Source organism: Macrotis lagotis, chromosome 1, assembly GCF_037893015.1.
Source record: "Macrotis lagotis isolate mMagLag1 chromosome 1, bilby.v1.9.chrom.fasta, whole genome shotgun sequence".
Lineage (NCBI taxonomy): Eukaryota > Metazoa > Chordata > Mammalia > Peramelemorphia > Peramelidae > Macrotis > Macrotis lagotis.
Genome location: NC_133658.1, coordinates 403,984,584 through 404,003,012, shown reverse-complemented (window position 1 = coordinate 404,003,012; position 18,429 = coordinate 403,984,584). Strand labels below are relative to the sequence as shown.

The following is an 18,429-nucleotide window of genomic DNA, read 5'->3' as shown; positions in this document are numbered from 1 at the left end:
ACTTCTAAGAACCTCACACCTCTTCTTTCCCCTTTGTAGAGAGCCCTGAAAACCCTGCCCCATGATCACTTCTATCCTGTCCTAGAAAAATAACAGGGGAAAATGTAGGCTTCTATCATGTACTGGCTAGTCTGCCAGTCTTTCATACGGGTGTTGTCCTGGAGACTTACTATGCAAACACACAAAGGTTCAGTATTCTCTGTCTCCCCTAAAAAAATGTCAGAACAGGGAAAGGGAGTCTTAATTTCAAAAAGATAATGCCATCTTGCACTATTATGTTACTTAATATTTTTCAAAATGCTTTCATGTACAGACCTCTGGAAGGCAAGTGGTATAGGCATTTTTGTTTCCCAATTAGCAAATTAAGAAACTGTGGTCCAGATGAGCTACATGATTGCTGGTTAGTGTCTGATACAAGACTAGAATCTAGGGAAGAAAGAGAGAGAAGGAGAGAGGAAGGAAAGAAGGAAGACAGGAAGGAGGTTGTAGGAAGTAGGAATAATTCAATTGGCTGTTAAGAGAAGGAGGGATGTAGTCTTCAATAGGAGAGGGGAAAAGGGAATCAAATCACTTTGCCACAATACAAAGGATAAGTAGGAAATAGAAGGAGATAAAAGAGGTAATACAGTCCCTGCCAGACAGGTGAAGAGTCTTATAAAATTGCTCGAGTAATATGGAGGCTAAATCTGATAACCCAGATTATTGAGCCAGAGAAACATGGTGAAGGCTTTATATTAACAGTAGGCTTAATTATTATTATTTAGCCTTTATTGAACCCCAAACACTGTGGGTGTCTGGTAAAATGATATTTGAAGGTGAATCTGGATGCTGTGAAAAACATAGAATTAGAACAGCCCCTACCCATTAGACTCATCATGTAAATTAGCCCTTGGAGATTCCTTGATTGAAAACACCCTATAAGTCTTAGAATATTTGCTTACTGTACCCAAACATGCACTTAGCAAGTTGAGATCCAGAGATATTCCAAATCCTGAACAGTCAGGGCCAGGACAATAATTCTCTCAGGGAGGAGACATATAAAAAGTTCAAGACAAAGGCCTCCTCTTAAGAGAACTGTTTATGGCTGTACTACCCCACTCCAAAACAACCCAGAAGGAAAAGAAAAAGGAAAAAAACCTAGATCCTCTATTTAGCTTATATCACACTACCCATTCAATTCAACTGATTTTTTTTAAATTTATTTTTGCTGAAGTGACAAAATTAACTGTTTTGGTGAAAGCACAGCTAGTCATATAATAGAATTCTATAGTGCAGCTTCTCTTAGGAACACATCATCATCCTTCCAAACACTATAAGAGGGATGTTGTTAGCAAGGGAGGGAGCAACTTTCCAATCACCCCATCCTCAGATTTACCTTCCCAATAAGAGTTATAGGTAGGTCTTCAGTGACTGCTGATATACCAAAGATATTTCATCTTTGTACAATCTGACAAGGCCCGGAGTTTTGTTGGTTTCTCTTCTCTAAGCATGGAGTTAACCATTTCATCAGATTCTATTTCAAAATAGACTGAAGATTCTGGAGTTTTTTCCTCTTTCCTTCGGCTCATTTTACAGATAAGAATATTAAGACAAACAGGATTAAGGGAATTGCCTATGTCACACAGCTAGGAAGTGTCTGTGGCCAGATCTGAACTCAAAAAGATGAGCCTTCCTGACTCCAGGCCTAGAACTCTATCCACTGTGCCACCTAACCTACCAAGAAATGTTAGATAAGACCTCAAATATCCTTTCCCAAGAAGACATCAAATAGACTACATGATTCTATCCAACATCCATTTGTTAAGAACCCCAGCTATATGTTAAATACTGAAGATCCCATTATGGGAAAGTCTCTAAAGATCAGTCTCTAAAGAAAAACTTGTATTCTAAGGGGAGAGGAGGGTGATGGAGGGGAGAGAGAAATGAATATAATTATAATTTAAGGATTATGATAAAGGCAAGAGGTCTAGCCAAAGAACTTCATCAGCTTTGTCCCTGGTTAAAAATCAAACATTCCCTGTTAAGAGAGATAATGAGCCAGAGAAACATGGTGAACCTGTGGGTGTCTGGTAAAATGATATTTGAAGATGAATCTGGATGCTGTGAAAAACATAGAATTAGAACAGCCCCTACCCATTAGACTCATCATGCTATCAGATACTTACTTTGACTTGTGTGAAGAGTCAAAAGGGAATGAGCATAAGTTTTTTATTTTTTGTTATTGTTGTATATATGTATGTGTGTGTGTGTGTGTGTGTGTGTGTGTGTGTATGTGTATATAGGGAAAAGGATAGAGGGCAAGAGGATGCAGAGTTCTAGAGAGGGAAGATCCTGTAGGAGAAAAATTGAGCATCTAGCCTTATCCACCTCAACTACTTTACAATGCTGTCCCAATTGCAGTCCCTTAAAATGTTTTCTTGATTATTATCAGTTGGGTCTTAAGAGGCAGCCCCTATGCCACCTAGTTTCAGAAATGTGAGGACTTCTCTCCTATAATGAACAATAATTTAGAGGTCCAGCAGCTGCTTCACTAAGTGGGCTAGCATCATCCTTTCTGGCATTTGACTCACTCATTCTCATCCAATTTGTTGCCATCTTGCTTTTATTTACCTTCCCAGCATCCTCTCACAAAAGTTCCCTTTTCTCCATTCACACAGCCATCTCTTCAGTCCAGGACTTCACCACCTCCCATCTGAGCCTCTAAATTAGTTTTCCTGCCTCAAATTTCTCCTCCTCCAATCCATCCTCTAGTCAGCTACCAAAATGATTTTCCTAAAGCATTGATCTGACCATATCACTTTCCCCCTTTTCAAAGTCCAGTAACTCCTATATTTGACCTAGTATCAAAATATAAAATCTTCAATTGGCATTTAAAGCTCTTCCCAACCAGGTGCCTTCCTCTATTTCCAAACTTGTTCCACTTTACTCCTCTAAGATCAAACTAGTTACATTGGACCATTTGCAATTCCTGGAGTCACCCCTACAGCCATGCCTTTCCATTGACTGTGCCCCAAGCCTGGAATAGTCCTCTTCCTCACCACCAGCTCCCAGCTTCCCTGGCTTCAAGATTCAGCTTACCTTCTGTAAGAGGCCTTTCCTGGTTCCCCTGCTCCTTCCCTCTGAGATTACTTTCCACTTATGCTGTGTGGGTAATATATATATATGTATGTGTGTGTGTATATGTATGCATGTGTGTGGGTAATATATATGTATATATATACACATATATATATATATATATATATCTTTCTGTATATAGTTATTTGCATGTCATTTCCTCTATTAGAATGAGTGCTTAAGAACCGAGTTGGAGTTTTTGCCAATGTTTGTATTCCCAAAAACATAGTGCTTAATAAATGTTTGTTGATAAAGTGATTCAATCTGTTTAGAAAACTCTCAGTTACAGTTATCCCTTCCACATTGTGGGGGGTTAGGGCCACAGCACCATCTAGATCTGAAAAATCCTCCCTTTGTACTAAAGAAGTCTGAATCTTTTATTTTTCTTTTATGGGGTGTTTATTATAATGTATTGCAAAATTTGGGTTCAATATTTGGTCATCGGTTCTGTATCATCTGCTGACCTTTACATGTCCACAAAACTCTTCCCAAAATTCCCATTTAATTTCTTATATCAACCCAAGTATAGAGAAATCTCAATGGAGAAAATTGAAATGTATAAAGAATAGTAACTACTATAAATTACCAGTGAATTGCCAACCTGCATTGGTAAAAGGAATTCTTAGACCAAAGTGTTCCCCTACACCAGATTTCTACCCCAATCCCTCCCCACCACATGCAGCAGACATTGCAAGACAAAACATTACTCATTCCATTATGTTGTTCCTATATAATGAAAAACATTGAAAAAGCTGAGTGCAAAATAGTTTACTTGGTAAAGGACTCTCTTCTTCCTCCCATCCCATATGGAGCTTTAAAGTGGGTCCAACACAACCGGGTTAAGTGTCTTTGCATCTAATCACCATGGATTGGACTCGACCTTTCTTTCCGCATGCCATGCATCTTTTCTGATGGTTTGCCCTTTGCCTGATGAACAGTTGCAATCATAGCTCCAGGCTGCAACTGCTGTTTCTTTCCTGCTGTTTTTAGAGAACAATTTTTTTCCAGGCATCATAATGTGTGGACCTCCCCTAGCCTCACGGCCCCCTCTGGCACAGACTCAGCAGGAGTGGGAGCAGTTATGTTCAACAAGATGGGTCAGCATCCCTCTCCTTGCCTTCCCCCATCTCTCCTAGCACAGACCTGCCCCAGCTCTTCACCTCGGAGGTCTTGGTGAAGAGCAGCATTGATAGTCAAAATAGCAAAGGTCCACCAAAGTTGTCCCATTTGTGACTCAAGTATTTAGTGGACTGGCAGTCGGTGAGGCTCCCTCTGTTTCTTGGCTTGTTTGGATGAGTGGGCAGCAGCTTTGCTGCCACTAGGTCATTTTGTTTATAGCCTGAAGATAAAGACTATTAACTCTTTTGGCTAAGGAGAAGGGGCATCAGATTTCCCCACACAGCAGGTCATTGCAGTTTCAGAAGAACTGTGTAGAACCCATTTTGCTGAAAGGATGAAACTGGAAGAATTAACTCAGTAGGTCCTTGCAGCTGCATGGCGTATTTGGAACGAATCCTGGAAGGACGCTTTACTTGAGATGGAAGGGGTTTGGGGGTTTGTTTATTTGTTTTAGTATAAAGCCATCTGTTTGCCTCATACATGGTATTGTATTTTTCCTCAGATCCATGCTGAAACACAAATTCCTGAAAATCTTTGGGCCTCCTGACTGACCCACACTTTGAATTCTAACCAAGAAATAATAGGCTGTTAGCCTTAATTACTGCACTTAATTACAATAATAATAATCCCTTACAAATGCACGGTTTTGACTGGCTTTGATGGGAGAACAGAAAGGTATTGCTTTCACACATACATTTTCTCATTTTCAGACTTAAATATCCCCATTAGATAGGCGATATAAGTATTGTTCTAATATTTCATGAATATGTGATTTCATCAGCCTGAGGGAACTCCAGGTATGGGAATTCCCTTCACCCATACAGATCACTACCCATCTGTGACATTATATTGATACAGTGTATTATATTGATACTATACATGTGGCATAGTGCATAAATCTTGTAGAGTTGCTAGAGAAATGTAAAAACTGTGACCTGTCCAGGATTGGATGAAGGATTTAATTAAACTGAGGTCTTCCAATTGTTTCTAAACCCAAGAGCATTCTATCCATTTACAATCCAAATTCCAAAGGAGGAAACACAGAGGTGAGGAGAGCTATCTAACAGGCCCTAGTCAGTGACAGAGCCAGACCTCAGATCCAAATCTTTTGATTCTTGGTCTGGAAAACTTTGCACTAAACTGTTATAAGGGCTAGAGGAGAAGTTTTCAGGTTTAAAAATGAATTGAATGAATGAATGAAAAGGTAGATGCTTTGGCTACAGGACCTCCAGATCTCCGCCTACAGAAACTTAAAAGCAATCCTCAGATTTTGAAGTTTCCCTAGAAATCACTGAATTGAAATATTCACCAATAACACCACATTTATAGTATATATTATGATTTACATAGTGTTTTATATATATATTCCTTCCCTTTGTGTAGAAAGGTGAATGGGACAGAGAATGGAAGTTAAAAAGATCTGGGTTAAAATCTGATAAATTCTAGACTATGACCTTGAATAAGTCATTTAATTTCTCAGTACCCAGTATTCTGAGCTCTGATAATCTTTAACAAGAGGTGTAAGACATGGCCAAAATACCACATGGCAAGATTCCTCAACACCTTTTTTTTTTGTGAGGCAATGGGTTTAAGTGACTTGCCCAAGTTCACACAGCTAGGCAATTATTAAGTGTCTGAGGCCACATTTGAACTCAAGTACTCCTGACTCCAGGACCAGTGCTCTATCCACTGTGCCATCTAGTCACCCCTCTCAACAGCTTTGAATGCAATGGAAACTTTATTAAAATTTAATTGGAAAATATTTGCAAAATGAGCAAAAACACAATAGAACATAATGTTAATATGTGGTTTTCCTACAGGGATCCTTATGTATTTGATCCTTATGGATGCCCCTATCTGAGAGTGGCACCATTGCATTTTGCCATCAGTTTGCAAAGAAGGTGTTTAATTAGTAGAGTGTTTTCTACACCAATGAAACCAGAGGTTTCCTTGTTCCTACATTTATGTTTATACATTTAACTTTAAATACTTTTAAATCATCTCATTTGATCCTCTCAAGAAGACACTGGTCTCATTGGAGACCCTGGCTTCTGAAAGGCACAAGCAGCAGAACACTATCAAATTAGAATGCTGAAAAAAGGACCCCAGTGATTATGGAATCCAAGCTGTCACTCAAGTACCAGTCTAAGTGTGGAGAGGTTCCCCATCAGAACAGGGGACGGTACCAGAGGGAAAAATTCTTTTGGCCTTAGCAATTCATATAAGCATGGTAGAGCATGTAAGTGATACAGTTTGCTATGGAAAAAAAGGAAGTTCCTCACACTGATGAAATCTTAAGTCTTCTGAAACAATTTTTGAGGGATAGGGTGATAGAACCCAGACCTGTGAGTTCATGGGTGGTATAGGAAATTTCCAGGGAGAAATTACCTTAATCATTGAATCTTTGTCTAATAACTACTTAGCAATAGGTTTCGTTCTATAGCAAGCTACCCCCCTTTAGTTTCATCTTTTCACCTTCTTCTGTGACTACCATGCATAAATTTATGCCATACTTGGTTGGACAAATAGGTAAATGACTATGATCAGTAGTTGTTGGATAAAAAATCTTTTGGTGAGCTCATAAATGTGAAGAGTTGGATGAGGAATCTCTAGTTTGTAAGTGTTCTATTGAACATAGTTCAGATGACAAGGCCTAAAAAATGGTTAAGACAACTTTGGACTACTTTTCAGAAAGTCGGGGGGGGGGGGGGAAGAATACCAAAGAAAACTTCAGAAAATCTTTGTTCTGCCCAAATAAAAGAAAGAAAATGAAGTTACTGCAGCTGCAAGAGCAACTAAGCATGGCTAGAAAAACCTGGAACAAGAACTGAGGTTGCTATCTTATTCTGGATCATTAATGTTGAAATTCAGTAAACATTCTTCATTCCCCAGATTTTCTCCTCCAGCAGGCTATTTCTGGTTTTGCCTGCCTGCTCCTTCCCTAACTCTAAATTGTACTCAGTAGAATCCCCATGAAAAGAGATTCAGTTTGCAAAACAACCCACACTCGCATCTTCAGCTATAAGATCCAAAGGACTTTGCAAGCTGGCATCCTTCTACTCACCATGCCAATGATTATCAAAAACTAGAAAGTAAGAGGTTTGTGGGGACACAGGCAGGAGAAAGCTAATTACACAAATGAGGTCGCTGGTGGACAAGTGCTACAGACATGGAAAGAAACAGGGATTTGAGCCAGAGAAGAGCAGGACAAAAGGCATTTATTTGCAAAAGGAATTTTGTGCATTCTCATTAGTGTTAACTGAAATCTTTGCTAGAGGAATAGATTTGATTAGGGCTAGTGCCAAGGATTGGGCTGCTGCTGGACATTAGCCCAAGAGATCAATAAATATCATCCTAAAATCTTTCCATATAGATTAACCTGACTCTTTAACGCAGCTTGAAAGATGAAAGAATTTTTTTTCAATTCAGGGATCTTTTCATAATGAAATCAACAGAAATCAAGCCTGAATCTGGAAAGGCAACCTTAATGAGTGGCCGTAGATGAAACTTAAAATATTTCTGCAGAAGTGCACTACAGATCCCCTAAGGAACTCCTGGATAGATGCTTTGTGTTGCTAATGAGAAAAAGGATAAATAAACCATATGAAAAGAATATGTCAGTCACGGATAGAAAGAGATGGAGCAACAGCTTCCAAAAGAAACAGAATTGTCAGAACAAGATGGGGAGATACTTTGAAGGGAAGGTTATTTTTAAACTTAAACTAAATTTCCAAATATTGAGTTCAGCAAAATCTATTTATAAGTAGAGTTGCTTTTTTTAAACCTTATTTTTGCTTTAGTTTTGAATTCCTTTTTTAGCCTTTGAAGGAGAAGGGAAAAGGAGACATAGGAATGTTTGAAAAATTCAACCTTTGTTCAGTGGGGTTCATTCAACAAATATTAAGTATTTACTGTGTCATAAATACTTTCTTGGCTCTGGGAGAAGTGTGGAATAGATAAATAGTTAGGGAGACTCAGAATTAAGGGAACAGATGGACTGAGAGAGTAATCGTTGACAGTTTAATGCCAATGCAGAAAATCTCTAGTAGAGTATCCCACTTGGTCGTGTGCTATTCCATATTTTTAACAATGACTCATTTGAAGATGTAGATGATATGTTTTTCAAATTTGCCAATGTCACAAATTTAGGAGGACTATAATAGGCTGGATCAGAGTTAGGATCCAAGGGGTTCTCAATAGACTAAATTAAACTTTAAAAGAGAGAAACGTAAATTAACATGCTAATCAAAAAACTGTAAGTGAAAGATGAGGTTGGTGTATCTATAAAGAGGTTCATTTATGAAAAAAAAATCCTAGGGTTTTGGTGGAATGAAAGTCAAAAATTTTTTAAATGTAATGAAAATTATATGACAGTCCAAAAAACTAAAGCTTATAGCTTTTCAGAAGCATTCCCAGGAGAACATTTCTGATGGCAAGGACAAATGCCAAGAAACATATCTGTTGTAAACAGCTCAAAAGGCAACCACAAATCCATTTTCTAAGACCAAATTCAGAAAAAGCCTGGAGAGACAGTGAAACTTTCCCAACCACAGCTATCATGGTAACATGACTGATGCCAGGGAGGCCTCAAAGGTGAGGAGTATGATGAAACCTGAACAGGGAAGAACTCACCTTTGGCCCAGCTGGGTTGTAGAGTGGGAAAGGAAGCAAGATATCAGTAACTTTCTGTTTTAACTATTTTTATTTAAGTTCTGAATTCAGTTTCTACTTGCTGAAGGAACAAAAGTTTTGTAAGTGAACTTTAAATTTTGGCACTCTGGAACAAAACCTTGGTCATCCTATCCTGATTACTGCTCTGAGTAGTCTAAAGGAAATATCCATGTCATAGAAATGAGCATAAAAGCTGTTCTGCAGACAACAGAATTTTCAGCTTCCCGTGATACTGTGTTCTGAAAAACAAAATAAACATATTCTCTACTTAATATGCAAAATACTTAGAGCTGTTAGCAACCATTATATAGAGAGCCCTGGGAAGACCCTCATTTTCTGTCTATTCAACTGTTGGAATTTCACTTCAGTTCTATAAAGTGGTTTAATCTAGATGCTTCCTTTGATATGCTTTTTTTCTTTGATCATTATTAGAAATTCCACATCATCTCATTTTTTCCTCATTTCCAAATGCAAAAACTTCACAAGGCATGGTAGAGTGGCAGAACAATTCATGTGGTGAAACAATAGTCTAAAGCAAAATAGGTTATTGGTGTTGTTTCAAAGGCAACAAATGGTCATCTCCATATTATAGGCATATCAATCTATCAAAAAATATATAGTGAGAACTTCCTTTGCGCCCAATGTCACTCTGATGGATAGGGAAGACTGCTATGGTCCCTGATGGAACCTCAAAGAGCAACACATAAAACATCAGCTTGTATTAGGTCTGAGATGATATTACATATGTATTTAAAGAACATGGTAAAAAACTGCAAAATTAAATAATTAAGGCACAATAGTTTAATTTCATTCAGCCATTCCCTAATTTAACAGCTCTGATAAACTCAATGTGCCACCATGATTCCAGAGGACTGATTTTGAAGAATGTGACCAATCTTCTGACAGTGGCTAATATATAGAAGACACACATTTTTTAAATGTGACCAAAATAAAAATTTGTTGTAATTGATTATACATACTTGATACAAGCATTTTGTTTTTCTTTTTTCTTTTCAATATGTGTTGAAGGAAGAGGGGAGGGAAAGAAAATAAATTCTTAATTGAAAATTAATTTTTAAAAATATGAGAGCATTAGACTGTATGATAATTCTTCCATCATTTAATATTCTAATGATATTTCTTTTAAAAAGCATTAACTACCAACATGTCAGGGATAAATTGAGTGCTTCCTATTAATCAGTCAATCATCACACTTTAGTCAGCTAGGTAGAATAATGGAGATAGCATGTTGGAACTTGGCTTCAGACACTTACTAGATGTGTGACCCTGGAATGATTAGTTCTGCTTCAGTGTCCTCATCTCTAAAAAGAGAATAATAGGGGTGACTAGGTTACACAGTGGATAGAGCACTGGCCCTGGAGTCAGGAGTACCTGAGTTCAAATTTGATCTCAGACACTTAAGAATTACCTAGCTGTGTGGCCTTGGACAAGTCACAACCCCATTTGCCTTGCCAAAAAAAAAAACACCTAAAAAAAAGAGAGAATAATAGTAGCACCTACATTATAGAAATGTGGTAAGGATCAAATAGAATAAATAGAGCATTTTGCAAATCTTAAAATGCTACAAAGGTTAATTACCATTATGGTAATTAGATCAAATTAGATTAAAAGACTCATTGTTTTTGTTGTTTTCCTCTGCAATCAAAACTTATAACCTAGTAGAGCACCTGATACCAATGAGAAACAGTGTGGTGTAATATATAGTCAAGAAGACCTATATCTAAAATTCTATAACTCTGAAGAAGTTATTTAACCTCTCAATACCCCAGTCAACTTTCTAAATCTATAAGTTATAGTGGTAAAGGGAGTTCCCTTACCTGGACTTTATTATATTAATGAAATCACCAAAAAAGGGAAAAAGATAACACCAACACAGTTCTACTATATATATACATATTTTGATGAGTATAGTCAAGTTACAAAAAATGGAATTTGAGATCAGTGTTTGCTAACTGGGAGAATTAAAAAAGGCTATCTTTGAGGTAAAGGTTCAACACCAGAAGATGGGGCCGGAGTACATTCCAGGCACAGTTCCTTACAACCCTTTAAAGTGTGAGAATACAGTATTCTTCATGGGGTCAGAGTTGTCTGGTTTCTCTGGAACAGAGAGTATGAAGAAGAAGAAGAGAAGACAAGGCTAGAAAGATGAGAAGCATGTCGGTTCATGGAAAGTGTGGAATCTCAAGCAAAGGAGAATGGATTTAATGCAATGGAAAGGGCATTAGCTCTTTCAAAATAAAAAATCCCATCTTTAATGCTTTCTTCCTATGTGATCTTAGGCCAATTACTTTGTATCCCCATCTGTAAAATAAAGGGGTTAGATTCAGATGACTTCTTTTTTTTTAAGTTTTTTTTATAAGGCAAACGGGGTTAAGTGGCTTTCCCAAGGTCACACAGCTAGGTAATTATAAAGTGTCTGAGACTGGATTTGAACCCAGGTACTCCTGACTCCAAGGCCGGTGCTTTATCCACTACGCCACCTAGCCGCCCTCTCAGATGGCTTCTTGTAGGGGACTCTTGCAGTTCTAAATCTGAGATACTATGATCTTGAATATTATTAGCACAATAAAGAGCCACTGAAGATTTTTAAGAAGAGTGATTAGATCTAGACAGACATGATTAGATCTATTTTTCTTAAGCGATTCTGACAACAATGTGTGGGATAAATTCCTGTGGGGAAATAGTGGAAGTGGGGAGACCTATAATGAGGCTATTGTAATAGTCTAAGCAAATGAAAATGACCTGAATTAGGTTAAAATAATAGAGGATAAATATAAGAGTTTGCATTAATAATAATTTTTGTCCTTCATTTTTTTTTTTTTGCAAGGCAAATGGGGCTAAGTGGCTTGCCCAAGGCCACACGGCTAGGTGATTATTAAGTGTCTGAGGCTGGATTTGAACCCAGGTACTCCTGACTTCAAGGCCGGTGCTCTGTCCACTGAGCCACCTAGCCGCCCCTTGTCCTTCATCTTTTGAAAAAGACCATATCATCAGGGAGGTGATGCTAGGACAAGAATGTGAATTGGATTTTTTGAGTGAGGGGGGATGCTATACTAAGTCATCAACCTCATTTTTTCCTCTGGAGCCATCTGAGTCCAGTGGCCAAATATGAATCAGGATGACTGGAAATGGCCCTGGATGTGAGGCAGTCAGGGTTAAATAGCTTGCCCAAGGTCATACAACTAGTAAGAGTCAAATGTCTGAGGCCAGATTCAGACTCTCATCTTCCTGATTCCAAGGTCAGTGTTCTTTCCATTGCACCACCTAGCTGCCCTTGCACTGATGGAATCAACAGCCTAAGAGATGATTATATGTGAATGTTAAAGATGAACGAAAAATCAAAGATAACCCAAGATTACAATATAGGAAGCCAGGTGCTGCTGGCATTGCTAGCATTGCTGGCAAAAACAGTGAAAGCAGGATGTTTAAATGAGAAGACTCAGCTCTCTAACTTCTCAGACTGAATTAAAATATAGAGATGACTATGTGGTGCCTCTGACTGTTCTTACTAAGTCTTGTTTTCCTAAAGCCAAGAAAGGCACATAAGAAAACAAATATAAATGTTCCCTGACCAGGGAGGTTTGGTTAGGAAGCATCTCTCATGTGGCTGAATGGGATGCCTATTCTGCCAAGCAAACTCTCATTTCACAGTTGTTGAATTGCCAGAACCCTGGGAAGATAAATTTGTTTCTAAGTAAAAATGTGATTGTCTCTTTGAAAGCTAGAATGTCTTCAAAATTCTAACCACCTGAACAATGAATCATAATTAAGTTTTGGAGAACCAGCTAAGATTCTCAAAGAAGCTTTAGTTAAATATCCAATGGTGGTGGTTATCAGAGTTTTCCCAAAGAAATGAAATGAGGGCAGCTAGGTGGAGCAGTGGATAGAGCACCGGCCTTGGAGTCAGGAGTACCTGGGTTCAAATCCAACCTCAGCCACTTAATAATCACCTGGCCGTGTGGCCTTGGGCAAGCCACTTAACCCCATTGCCTTGCAAAATCTAAAAAAAAAAAAAAATGAAATAAAGAATGAACAAGTGAATGAACAAGCATTTATTAAACACTCACTATATACACCAAGCACTATTCTAAGCATTATATATATATACATATATATATATATATATATATGTATATCTCAAAAAGTTCAGTTGCAGGGCAAATGCCAAGGCACAGAGCTGCCTTAAGATATATGGAAAGATCAGGTGGAAGTGCCAGTAGGTCTGTAAAGTAAAGCAGCATGGTAAATGGCAAAGCCTTGAGAATCCTAGAAGGATGAAGCAGCAGGAGAAGTCCACCCTCTTACCAGTAGGATTTTGGTTATTGACTGTCTACTCATTCAAGCAGTGAGACAAAAAAAGCCAGAACATTAAATTACCACATATCTTGGGACATAAAGGAATTCAAGATACATATTATAGGAAATCAGGCAGTAGACCTAAAGCAAACTGACAAAAGATAATTCATCTTCTTCTCTTGCTTATTACCTTTTTTTTCTGGGTTTTTATGAGAATATTTGTGACTTGGGGACTTTTATAAGCCAAGTAAATTCCCAACTGTTTTACTGTGGGTAAAAAGTGCTAATCTTACTTCTGTCAGTAAATCTCGACTTTTCTTGAAGGTCAAGAATAAAGTTCAAACAGAATGGAATTCATTTCTTCTGATTCCCCAATGATTACATTATTTGCTCTCTCCTAGATAGAGCCTTTAAGGGTTGGCTACAGTCAGATGCTTAGGTTCTCTTTGCGGAGTGACGAAGAGAGGAAATAAAGAGGTGTTTGGAAAGAGAACATTAGTAAATGTGCAGATTTGAGAGTGGTGTAACCAATACAGATTCTACAGACCAGAAAAAATTTCTTTGGATTTAATTGATTTGAAAACCTAATGTTGCAGAACAACATTAAATGTACTTTAGAGTCTAAAAGCTTTTTTTTTAACCCTCCATAGGTCCTGCTACTTTATTCTTCCTGGAATAAATTAAGCAAGGAATTGGAATGCAAGAATGCTCAATGGAAAAATCTGCAATTGGTGTGAAATTATGTTAACATCAGGGATGCCACAGGTATATCACAGGCTAACCTAATATGAGAAGCAATGGAACTGAAAAACAATTTCTAATCATCTACAGTATTAATAGGCAATGAACCTGCATGTGAAACCTGAGATTCATATATTGGCACCAGTTACACATCTTTGGCTTTCCTTCAGGGTTATGAATCTCTGAGTACTCCATTCATTCACATTTCTTTTCAGTGTGAACCTGAACATCTTTCTGATTTCCCTTATCTTGGCATTTAAATGGAAAACGAAATGGATAGACAGACATCAAATGGCAAAAGCTCTCCATCTATCCTGTGTTTTACTGTTACATTTTAGAATTATGCAGAGGTTGTCATAAAGCTCTGCTAATGAAGTGAAAGAAATTGGTGAATTGGGGCTATTCCCCTTCATCACTGAATTTTAAACACAGGTTACCTTTCCATAGATAATCTGGTAGACCCCTTTTCTCCAATTTTTAAAAGCTTTATTAGATAGCTGAATTCTTAATATTTCATTCTCCTAAGAGCCAGCACTTCTTCACAGTGTTCCTAATCCCCTTTCCTTTCCCTGACTCCACATTCAGCATTCTTAGACACTTTCTCTAAAGTCTTAGTCTTTTCCATTTCATTTTCCTGTCGTTTCAAAACTGTTCTTTCCATATAATGCCTACTAAGCAAGGGACTCTCTGTAGTTGAGATGTATTGATCAAAGAAATGATGACACTGGTAATGAGCAATCTCAGGCAAAATCAAAACATAATCAGGAAATGAGAAATAAATGATCAGGTATTTAAATTAAATGAAAGGTAACAAACTGACAAATGACATCTCCTTTTTGATCCAGATTTTTAATTTCACCAGGAACTCTTGGTGTAGAAATTCTTCCCACCAATCCCAGTCAAGAACTCATCTATAGGGGCAGCTAGGTGGTGCAGTGGATAAAGCACTGGCCCTGGAGTCAGGAGTACCTGGGTTCAAATCCGGTCTCAAATTCTTAATAATTACCTAGCTATGTGGCCTTGGGCAAGCCACTTAACCCCATTTGCCTTGCAAACCCCCCCCCCCCAAAACAAGAACTCATCTATAATTGAGTCTTAAAGAATTGCCTGAGACATAAGAAGCAGACTGATTAGTTTGAGGTTGTTTACAGCCTGTTAGACACAGCTAGAAACTCAGATCTTTGTTTCCATTCTGCCTTTCATCTCCTCATCTCCTCATTCAGGAATAAGTCGCAGGGTTCATAGAATCATTTATTTATATTGGAAAGGGGCCTTAGAATCATCAAACCCAGGGGCAGCTAGGTGGCACAGTGGATAGAGCACTGGCCCTGGAGTCAGGAGTACCTGAGTTTAAATCTGACCTCAGACTCTTAATTGTCTAGCTGTATGTCCTTGGGCAAGTTACTTAACCGCATTGCCTTGCAAAAACCAAAAAGAAAAAAAAAAGAAGTCATCAAACCCAACACCCTCATTTTACAGATGATGAAATTGAGGCATATTAGAAGCTAAGTGTAATAGATAGATAGTATCTGAGGCAAATTTTAAAACCTGTGTCCTACCCATTATGTTACACTGCCACCTATCTATCTCCTTTTACTCCAAAATCAGTCCACAAAAATACATGCAAAAAAGTTCCTAATAATGAAGAAAATGAGTTTTATTATAATGCAAAATTTAAATTTTCCATGACAGCTAGGAGGAGGGGTCAAGCAATATAGCATGAGTAAATTAAATTACCAAATAATCTAAAAACTTTTGTAACCTAAGCTTTTCATCTCTACTTTAAAACTTTTACAAGAGGTTTTATTTTTTATTTTATTATTATTATTATTATTGCAAGGCAATGGGGTTAAGTGGCTTGCCCAAGGCCACACAACTAGGTAATTATTAAGTGTCTGAGACCAGATTTGAACTCAGGTACTCCTGACTCCAGGGCCAGTGGTCTATCCACTGGGCCACCTAGCTGCCCCAACAAGAGATTTTAGAAAAGCACATTCTATCTTATGTATGCAAAGATAATCTTACCAATTCACCATTAGTACAATTCTTTTTTTTTTCTATTAGTCATGATGAATTTGTATTGATCACATTCTCTTATCCCTTCCCATCTGTGATCAGGGGCAAGCTTTTAGTAACACAGTCAAGTGGGGAAGGACTGCAGTTTGTGATCCTACCAGAGTTTACATCTCTATTTTAGCTGGCCATTTTAGGGTAAAATCTGCTATCATTCTTAACTAATGGGTATCAAGAGCTCATGGAATATTGGGTCTTGCCATCCTTTGGCTAATGTCAGATGAAGGTGGCAGCAAGCAGTAAGAACTTCTATATGCTAGTAGTATTGGCTAAGAGGTGAGTGGGAAAGCAAAGGACTTGGATCATTCACAAACAGGATCATTATTGCATATCCCTTTGAAAATGACATTTCTGACAATGATTGCTCTATGAACTACTGTCATTAAAAGGATCAACTATATAACCAGCCTTTGAATAAGAAAGAGTTGAGTTGACCCATCTCCCTTGTGATAATGAAATGAAATTGAAGTCTCTTCCTGCCTCAGCAGAACAGGATGACATGCAAATGGTACCATTTTTTTTAACCAAAACCTGTTTGCCACAACTTTAATCTCATTTAAAATTGAAATATTCTCATCTGAAAATATTTTATCAATCATAGTTGACTATTAGATAAATGGCAAGGCTTGACTTTAAAGAACTAAAAAGTTAAAATGGAAAAGCTCAAGGACAGCTTAATTTCCAGGTACCTTAATTTTAAATGCCCTGAAACCACTAAGCAATATAGTATGTTTTATAGTTCTTTATTCTTCCCTCATTATAATAATGATGATAACCATGATACCTGACATTTATCTAGCAGATCAGGGTTTACAAAATACTATTATATGTGTGTACACACACACACACACACACACACACACATATATATATATATAACAAACAACACACACACACACACATATATAAAATTTCATTTGATTTTCACAACAAACTTGTAAAGTAGAATGTTTTTGTTTCCATTGCTCTCCACCTTTATGAATTGGCATCACCTTTTCATTGTTAAATCACCCAGAAATTCTAAATCCTAATCCTAAATACAGTATTTTTAGCATTCCACATTTCCCCCCAGGATTTTCATATGGAGGATTCTTGGATTTTTAGTTCTCTCTTAAACTGTTTAGCTAATGAACCAAAAGTACAAAAGAATTTGATCTGTTCCCAGAGAAGGCAGAAAACTCATGAATACTTGTCATCCAACAAGGGATACAGTTTTTACTGACAACCCTATAGTAGAGAATCTGTAAGACCAAGGACAGAAGAAAAAAGGATCAAAGATCTGAGTTTAAAATGAGGTCAGCTCAAGCTCTCAGCCTTAAGTAGTTTGTTTATTATGGAGTCTGGTGGCTTCATTTCTTCTGGCCCAATACTCATTATCATCATCATCATCATCATCATTATTATTATTATTATTATTATTATTATTATTATGGATTAAGGGAGTGGAGAAGAGAAAGAAGAGAACAGATGAAGAAAGAAAAAGAAAAGGGAACTTTATGCTCTTAGAGTAAACTGCTTGATATGGGAGCAGGGTAGACACTGGGAATCAGAATGCCTCTTCTTTTTTTTCAGACACTGTATATTACTTAAGAGAACAGAGAAAAATACTTGTGACTTAATATCTATGTAAATTTATTATAAGAGCATCAATCTCCAAGTCATCAATGTGGACAGTTATTTAATAAATACTTAAACATTATAGAATATAGAAATAAAAACCATTACTGCAGGGCAGTAAGAAAGGGAGGAGGATACACTGGGAATTCCAAACCTCCTAAAGTCTTCTTTTTCATAGCTTTACAAAAAGAAGATTCTAGATATCTCAGGGATGATATCTAGGACTGGGGAGTTGGTATCTTAATTGAATTTAGAATATGGTACTGATATCCTTGGAACAAACATCATCTACCAGCCTTTCTTGACACTGGCACCCCAAACCAGAGAGCAGAATCACTGTTCGCCCTGCAAGTCTTCAGGGTAACACACTGTGGAACCAGTTTTAAAGATGACACTGTGGAAATCAAGAGGACCTAATAGCAAAGAACTACAAGGTAGGAGCTTTAATGATGAGTCACTTCCTCAAGATGTTCCAACTGATTTTCTCCATTAATTGAGGAAATTTTGCATTCAATAGCAGGGTTATTATTCGTTATATATACAATATAATTTTGATTTGAAAAATCTTTTTTCCTATAGAGGAGGCATCATTTTTTGCCAAGTGACTTTTCTTTCCCACCCCATCACTGCTTTCTTAAGTAAAAACCAAAAGGCACCATACCCTTCTTACTTCCCCTCAGAACCATTCCCCCCCTTCTTTTCTATGAACTATTCAAATATATATGTTCATTGTTTACTGTATTTATAGTTTCATGACAGTTGGAATGATTTTTA

General features: G+C 37.5%; 1 protein-coding gene across 1 annotated transcript in view; it reads left to right on the top strand.

Moving 5' to 3' along the window:
• SH3RF2 (SH3 domain containing ring finger 2) overlaps positions 1-15,028 on the top strand; it is a 166,039-nt gene extending 151,011 nt beyond the window's left edge. Inside the window, exon 11 of the mRNA XM_074212696.1 lies at positions 13,875-15,028. The gene's annotated coding sequence lies outside the window, so the exon portion shown is untranslated. The remainder of the gene's footprint in view (positions 1-13,874) is intronic.
• Positions 15,029-18,429: the final 3,401 nt, after the last annotated feature.